The sequence below is a fragment of the Panthera leo genome (genome assembly GCF_018350215.1).
Source record: "Panthera leo isolate Ple1 chromosome C1 unlocalized genomic scaffold, P.leo_Ple1_pat1.1 chrC1_random_Un_scaffold_68, whole genome shotgun sequence".
Lineage (NCBI taxonomy): Eukaryota > Metazoa > Chordata > Mammalia > Carnivora > Felidae > Panthera > Panthera leo.
The window spans coordinates 32,753-39,827 of NW_024962222.1; the positions used below are offsets into that span (position 1 = coordinate 32,753).

The 7,075-nt window shown below is 48.3% G+C and overlaps 1 non-coding gene across 1 annotated transcript; it reads right to left on the reverse strand.

Annotated features, from left to right (window-relative positions):
* Nucleotides 1-6,506: 6,506 nt before the first annotated feature.
* On the reverse strand, nt 6,507-6,670 carry LOC122212740. The gene has a single exon (XR_006199267.1). It is a non-coding gene; the product is annotated as a U1 spliceosomal RNA (small nuclear RNA).
* Between the last annotated feature and the right edge of the window lie 405 nt (nt 6,671-7,075).

Here is a 7,075-nt window from a genome sequence, read left to right on the forward strand (position 1 = left end):
CTGGGGACTGGTGAATTATGTTTCCTTCAGGGCTCCAATCCATCACCATCATGATGTAAATGTTCTTGGTTCTCTTCTGGTATTTACTGCTGAGTCTCTGTATCTTTTAGGCTATATTTCCCCTACGGGCAAGAGTACATATGTGTGTCTGAATGTGCACCTGTTGTTTAGAAAGGTTGTATATGTAGGGCTGAACACTGCATCACAAGTGCGGGACATGTTTGGTTCTGTATTAACTTGTGAACCTTGTCACATCGCCATTCTAAGATTTAAACGACCTCAGGGTGACTGGGTGGCTCAGCAGGTTGAGGGTCCAACTTTGGCTCAGGTCATGGCCTAGCGGTTCATGAGTTTGAGCCCCGCATCGAGCTCTCTGCTGTCAGCACAGAACCACCTTCAGACTCTCCGTCCTCCCCTCTGTCTGCCCTTCTCCCGCTTGCATGCTCTCTCTCTTAAAAATAAATAACCACAGGGTCACCTGGGTGGCTCAACTGGTTGAGCGTCCGACTTCAGCTCAAGTCATGATCTCACGGTTCGTGAATTCGAGCCCCGCATCGGCCTCTGTGCTGACAGCTCAGAGCCTGGAGCCCGCTTCAGATTCTGTCTCCCTCTCTCTCTCTGCCTTGCCCCCACACTCACACTGTCTCTCTCTCTCTGTCTCTCTCTCTCTCTCTCTCTCAAAAATAAATGAAAACAACACTTAAGTTTTAACTGATCTCCCAACCTCAGACTTCTGACATTATTCTATTTTCTCTTCTGTCTCCACCTGCCACTTCTTATAGGATTGTTTCCGCCCGGTGAAACGGATGCCATTTACATCCTATTTCTCCCACTGGTTCCACTCCCAGACTTTTGTCTCAGATCTACAATGAAGTGTATTCAGTGACGATCAGTTGTACAAAAGTCAAAACTTCCCCAGTCATCTCTTATTGGGCAGAGTTCGTCTTTAAATGACTCCTAGTGACGGAATCAGGACTCCCTGAGTGTTGCATATTTAGTACTCTTTTTCTACTGCCTTTGTACATGGACATCTTAGGTGAATAGAAAGTGCTTGTACAATGAGTTTTTGCTGCGGTTTTAAAATATATGGCCTTGCTTTGTAGGTTTGGTGGGCATGTAGACGATAGATTGATTTTTCTCTCCCTGGGATATAAATTGGCTTCTTTTGGTGGTGGGGAAGGTGTATGCAGCATCAGAGGTTTTCTCCTTTTTATGGAAAATCTATTAGTTCTAGGGGTGCCTGGGTGGCTCAGTCCAGTTAAGCGTCCACCTTCAGCTCAGGTCATGATCTCACGGTTCGTGAGTTCAAACCTCAAGGTGGGGTATCTACTGCCAGCACAGGGCCCACTTAGCACAGAGAGCCCACTTCATATCCTGTGTCCCCCTCTCTCTTCTTACTCGACACATCTCCAAAGGCAAGGGAAATACAGGCAGAAATGAACTATTGGGACCTCATCAAGATGAAACGCTTCTGCACTGCAAAGGAAACAATCATCAAAACTGAAAGGCTACCGATGAAGTGGGAGAAGATATTTGCAAATGATAGATCGGATAACGGGGCTGGTATCCAAAATCTATAAAGAACTTACCAAACGCAACACCCCAAAAAACAAAAAATCCAGTGAGGAAATGGGCAGAAGACACGAATAGACACTTTTCCAAAGAAGACATCCAGGTGGCTAACAGACACATGAAAAGATGCTCCACATTGCTCATCATCAGGGAAATACAAATCAAAACCACACTGAGATACCACCTCACGCCAGTCAGAGTGGCTAAAATGAACAACTCAGTAAACAACAGATGCTGGCGAGGATGTGGAGAATCGGGACCCCTCTTGCAGTGTTGGTAGGAATGCAAACCGGTGCAGCCGTTCTGGCAAACAGTGTGGAGGTTCCTCAAAAAGTTAAAAATAGAACTACCCTATGACCCAGCAAGAGCACTACTAGGCATTTATCCAAAGGATACAGGAGTGCTGATGCAGAGGGCCACGTATACCCCAATGTTTACAGCAGTGCTTTCAATAATAGCCAACTTATGGAAAGAGCCTAAATCCGTCCATCCACTGACGAACGGATAGAGAAGATGTGGGTTATGTATACAATGGAACACTACTTGACAATGAGAAAGAACGAAATCCTGCCATTTGCAACAATGTGGACGTTAAGTGAAATAAGTGTCACAGAAAGACAGATACCGTATGTTTTCACTCACATGTGGAACTGAAGAAACTTAACAGAAGACCATGGGGGAAGGGAAGGGGAAAACATAGTTTCAAACAGTCAGGGAGGCAAACCAGAAGAGACTCTTAAATACAGAGAACAACTGAGGGTTGATGGTGGGAGTCAGGGAGAGGGGAAATTTCGTGATGAGCACTGAGGAGGGCACTTGTTGGGTTGAGCACTGGTGTTGTATGTTAAGCGATGAATCATGGGAATCCAGTCCCGAAGCCCAGAGCACACTGTTTACACTGTATGTTAGCTAACTTGACAATAAAGTATATTTGGAAAACAAAACAAAAAAAAGAATGAGGCAGATGGTAAAAATGCTGACAGCAGAGGACCGAGCAGAGCTAATACGTGCTGAGTATTTACTCCCTGCCAGGCACTGGGCTCAGTGCTTCACCTGCACCTCTGCTGTAACACCGGGGACGACTCGTGTAGGAGAAACTCCCATTGGCCCCATTTTGAAATGAGACACTGAGCCACAGAAAAGAAAATTCAAGACACTCAGGCAAAGTCACACTGTAACTCAGCCAGGCTCGCTCCTACAGCTTGTGAGCCCAGAGTGCTCTCTTTCTTGACCTCTAGGTTAGGGATTTCCAGGGAGAAAGAACAAGGCCAGCCTCTGATGCCCTGAATGGCCCTGCTGACATCCCGGCCTGGCTGTTTTGTTCTCATGCTGGGAATAAACAGTCTCAGATACAGGATCTCAACCTCAAAGAGACTCTGAACCCTGAGACAATGGGACACAACAAGACTACCTGATTATTCCAAGCAGGCCCCACAAACACCAGGTCACCGTGCAAACTACAACGCCCCAAACACCCTCCTCTTTTCGTAAGGAAATGACTGCTGACTCTCACCGCAGTCAAGAAGGGCCAGTGCAGACTACCAGTGTTCGAGGTAGAGCAGACCCTGCTTCCTTCCAGCCTCCCCGCCATCAACCAACCACAGCCCGAATCCTGTCATGGTGGTTCTTTCTACCACTCTCTTACTGAGACCGTGGGGTGTGATCTTTCTGGCTGCAATGATTATATAAACCCCCACCTGTTTCATGGGATGTACGTTTCTGCTGATTTGGCTGAAGAGAAATCCGAAATTTCTCCTAAGGTTACGTTTCTCCTAAGATTATTCCAGGGGAGACAGGGAACAATTTTTCAATCGTGGTGTGGCAGATTTCCCCAAGGTCGATGTACCTCCTCAAGGTAAGAGTGCTCACTGTACTTGATATTCTCTTATCTCTGCTCCTTTCCTAATATGGGAAATTAACATTTACTAAGGGATAGAGAGTTACGATATATGGGCTTTCTCCTGTGTGGGATTTAATGAGAGCTGTCATCATCCTGAACTTGTAGGGAACTGAGGACAAGGACCACAAGGTAGCAGGGAAAGGTGGCTCTGGGCTTTGGGAGTCACAAATGGGCACGCGCAAAAAGAACAATACGTGATTTTGGAAGACGTGTCAGCAAGAAATGTGGCCATAACGGCCACTACGTATTTAATCCATGATCCACCAGTCGCTTTGCTCACAGAGTATCCCTGTTTATCTTGGCCATGATGAGTGTTTTAAGAACAGTCAGAGAATTGCATCAGAGCACATCCATCTGAAAAGGACACACATAAAATACTGCATTGCCAAATCAGACCCACCAAACCACAAATCTTCTCTGGTATCAAGTTTGATGTACATTTTCGAGGATAAAATTAACTGTGTGAGGCACAAGCAAAGCAACAAGAAATCTCGGACAACCAACACTAACTGCAAGAAACTTCTTCCCACCTTAGGACGTGTTCTGGCCCCGAGTTAACATACGTGCTCTCTCAGTGCTGTATGAAGTCGTCACTTGTACCCAATGAATCTGGTTGAAGTCGATGAACCTGGTAGAAGTCATCTGCTAGGCTGATACTCACATAACTGATGCGACAGTTTCCAGGAAACTAAGCTACATAAATCCACGGGCATATGTTTGAGTCCCTACAGGGTTCTGCTCACACGAGATCCCTGCCACTTACAGGCATGTCGTAGGTAAGGACTCTCCCTACAGTGTGTTTGCAAGAGGTTCCTCAGTCGATGTTTATGCGGAAAGTTGACTGGGGGTACCTTTCTTTCTCTCCAGGCCAGCGTCACTGAAGGAACTGAGCAACTGCAAGGAACCCAGTTCCTGTTCTTCTGTCCAAATTGTCTGGGTGGAGTTTTTAGGCTGAGCTTATAAATCAGCAGGAATCCAATTTTCTTCCTCCGAGAAGAGATACAATGGTTTCTCCCAGCATTGCTCATTGGGCAGTGCAAGTTTGCAGAGGGAGAGAGAGAGAGAGAGAGAGAGAGAGCGAGCGAGAGATATCGCCAGGCATGTTACTTTAGCAATGCCATGGTCCTCCCACATTGTCCATCCCACTCATGACAATGCCTGGTTTAAGCATCCTCTGTCCATTTCCCTTTATTACCTGCTTAACCTACATCCTTCCCCCAGTGAGGGAGCCAGCTCAGAGGGTCTGCTTAACCTAGACTAGAGGTGGGGCCAAGGAGAAGTGTGCCTGTGGCTAGAATGGGCTGCCTTCAGAGGGAGCCATAACATGGCTACAAGCAGTTAGAAACCAGCCTAAAATACCGTTAGGAATAAGCAGGGCCAAACGCAATGGTATGGATTTTATATTTTGTATTGATAGCAACTTTCTTGTACAAATACATTTAGACTTACTCACGGGAGCAGGGCGTCAGACAAAATGAAAGAAAACTGTGTCAAGTGTGAAAGATACTAAGTTACCAAAGTAACATTGAGTTGTAGAATTGGTTTTTATCCTTTAGCCCCTCATTTCCACACTCAGAACCTAGAAAACTTTCTTCACTGCCCATGGAATTCAGTGTGGACACAACAATTTAAACTATTAACCCAAACTGTCCATTTTTTTTTCCATAAACCTTGTTGAATACCAGGTATTCAAATGCCCACTCCCATGTTCAGTGAGACTAGTGAGGGCGGTAAGTAATGTGGTATATCCAGGTAATATTCTGTTTCTTGGCCTACTTCTGTACTCCGCGTGTCAACTGTTGTCCGCCAGGGGACCTCTGGCCACACACGGGAAACCCAACAAACTTAAAAGTGTAGGGTCTCTGCGTTGATCTTGAGGAATGTCAGTCAACATGTAAGATTCTCTCAGGGCTCAGAATGGCTCTGCAAGAACAAAGGTAGTTGCCCCATCCTTTCCTCAGGGAGAGTACCTCCAGATTTCCTGATTCAGGCACCTTATGACGGCCAAGCACATACCACGATTTCCACGTTAGGCAAAATGTTTACAGATGTGTGAAATGCCTTCCATATGCTCCAATCCCTGTGTGCATGTTTCCTGAGTTCCTGTTGTGTGAGAGTCCCCTTTCCCCCAACCCACGGGGACGCTGTGGGAACCCAACCAAATCCCCTTGTGATTCTTTTTGTCTTTTCCATATAATCCCCTCCTTTCAGAGTGTTTTTTTTTTTTTTTTTAATGGTTCTTATTTATTTTTTGAAAGAGAGAGTGTGCGCAGTGCAGAGAGGGAGACACATGATGCAAAGCAGGCTCCAGGCTCAGAGCTGTCAGCCCAGAGCAGGAGGTGGGTCTTAAACTCAGGAACCCTGAGATCATGACCTGGGCCAAAGTTGGACGCTCAACCACTCAGCTACCCAGGCAGCCCTGGAGTGATTTTCTTTTTTCTTTTTTTTCCCCAAAGACACCTCTGAGTAGCACTGGCCTTAGGCCCCTGTGAGCTCCCTTGTACTTGCTGGCAGGAAATGGGGAGGTCAGGCAATGGTTGACCACTGCAGCCCCACTTCCCTCCCCTCCTGCAGAGAAAGCACTGAGGCCATCACTAAGAAATGCGAACCCGTGGGGCGCCTAGGAGGCTCCGTCGGTGAAGCATCTGACTTGGGCTCAAGCTCATAACCCAGCTCAGGTCAGGTCCTGAGCTCCCACTTCCAGTCCTGGTGCCTCATGTGTGGCGAGAGCTCAGAGCCACCCCGCCGTTTTTTAAAAAGCAAAACCCTCAAAAGCCTTTGTATCAGGATCAGGGTGACCGGAATGAGAATTACTTGGGAACAGTTCGAACTCCCCAAGGGACATTGCTCCCACCGCCCAACCTGAGGGACAACCAACCACACACGAGACGAATACGAAAGCTAGCACAAGCAAAGAACTGCCGAAAAGAGCAGCAATTTGCTCCGCTGTGCAAAACGCACTCTAAGGTAAGAAAAGAAAAGAGAACAAGGCAACGAAGCACTCAGACACATCTGTCTTTGAAAGACCGCTGACCAGGGGAGAGCGCGAACGCAGTCCCCCACTACCACAAATTATGCAGTCGAGTTTCCCACATTTGGGGAAATCGCAGGGGTCAGCACGCCCGCAGTGCAATGGGCAAGCCTCGCCCTGGGAAAACCACCTTCCTGATCATGGTGTCTCCCCTGCCAGGTAAGTATGACTTCCTCCCCCTCCGCCCCAACCCAGCCTCACACGCACCACACTGTACACACACGGTCACTGGCCTCCCCGCACCCCAAAACCCTCCGCACCCACTCCCGTCTCAACCATCCTCACCCCACACACGTCGTCCTCAGACAAGCCGAGCCACAGCTCGGGCGCTTCCACAGCCGGGGGAATTCTACCGCCCGCTGGAATCCTACCGCGCCCACCGCGGCCTCATTTACATAAGGCCACGCCCCGGTCAGGACGCAACGGCCCCGCCTTACTCTCCGCCCCTCCCCGCGCCACCGGGCTCCACGCGCACGCGGTCTCCCTGCCCCCAGTTCCCCTCCCGCCGGGATCTCAGCGCTGAGGCTTCTCCTCTTCCTCCCGCCCCCCGCCTCCTTCCTCTCCTTGCGGGT